The 1,442-nt window shown below is 30.4% G+C and overlaps 1 long non-coding RNA gene across 1 annotated transcript; it reads left to right on the forward strand.

The window, feature by feature from the left end:
• The first annotated feature begins 6 nt into the window (after positions 1–6).
• Positions 7–1,043, forward strand: LOC113466098. Its single transcript, XR_003390607.1, has 2 exons — positions 7–94; positions 705–1,043. It is a non-coding gene; the product is annotated as an uncharacterized LOC113466098 (long non-coding RNA).
• The last annotated feature ends 399 nt before the right edge of the window (positions 1,044–1,442 follow it).

Below are 1,442 nucleotides of genomic sequence, written 5' to 3' on the forward strand. Positions count from 1 at the left end.
TTTTTTTCGTCGATTTTAGACATAGATAGCTATTCCAATTTTCAATAAAGAATTTAATAGGGAAAAAAATATTTTTTTATATTAGTAGTTGTAGGTATATAATAATAGAAATTAAAAATAGCATTTTCTCTCTGCCCATTTTCGTTTCATTCGTGTACATAGTTAACTTCATAATTATAATAATTATTCGTATAAATATAGGACACCTTCAGTCGCGGATGTAAGGGGAGCTCATCCGTGTTCGTTGAACTCTCTTGGAAATGAATATTAATACCGTGTTCATAAATTGAAGACAATTCTTTGACAAATGATGTTCAGAGATAGGTAGGTATTGTGAACAAATTTCAGAAAATCAAACATACCCAATGTAGGTAATTCTCATCTTCTAAGGAGGAAATAAGGTAAGAATACATATGTACATATAGGTAAAACAAAGTTCATCGCATCTGTAAATAATACAGAAACTCCGCGGACCCTTTAATCCAAATTCTAATCAACTCAACCTAAATTATCCACCATATAATAAGGGTGTGAAATTTCGAAATTTTTAACTGCCTCAATTCCAAAAGTACATTATACCTACCTACAATTGAGTGACTGAAAAAAAAAACCTACACAACTAAATCCTTTATTACAAGCTATCAGGGCCGTAGCTCGACCGAAATTTTGGGGGGGGGGGTTGATGTATATATTAGTAGTTGTAGGTATATAATAATAGAAATTAAAAAATAGCATTTTCTCTCTGCCCATTTTCGTTTCATTCGTGTACATAGTTAACTTCATAATTATAATAATTATTCGTATAAATATAGGTACTTATACCTATAATACCTAATTCTTACTCCATAAAGGAAAAAGCTTTTTCCGATTAAAGTCAAATAAGTATCTTTCTAATAATCACATATTTTCACCAAAAATATTTTTACAAATATTTTTCTTTTGTAATATTTGGGACTAAATCATACATATTACTAATAATTTTAGATCGCCACGTAGATTTCACTGCATTTCTTCGGACATTTAACTTTTTTTTAATTCCAGACCAAAGTTTACAAAATTTACTATTTGTAGGCGTTTTTAATTTACATGTTTTTCTCCAAAAGTATTATACATTAAACAACAGAACTAGGTATTTTAGCTAAACATGTCAAGATCAGACAAAAAGAACGTTTATTACAATATCAATTTATATCAGCAATATTAAAAAAACTATTACAATATGTACTTGCATAACAGACGACTATCAGCTCAGCAGCTAGCAGTTTTCTTGAAATAACTGTCAGTCACAGTCGTAAAAGAGTACATTCATTGGCATTATTGAAGGAACGGCAACGGATTTACCTTTCAGGTAGCTATGTTTGGGGTTTGTCCCCAAAACCTCCCCCTTCTACGGGCCTGCAAGCTATCTCTCATTACAGAGTTTGGTTATTAATATTAAAATA

The sequence above is a fragment of the Diaphorina citri genome, unplaced genomic scaffold (assembly GCF_000475195.1).
Source record: "Diaphorina citri unplaced genomic scaffold, Diaci psyllid genome assembly version 1.1 scaffold211, whole genome shotgun sequence".
Taxonomy (NCBI): Eukaryota; Metazoa; Arthropoda; class Insecta; order Hemiptera; family Psyllidae; genus Diaphorina; species Diaphorina citri.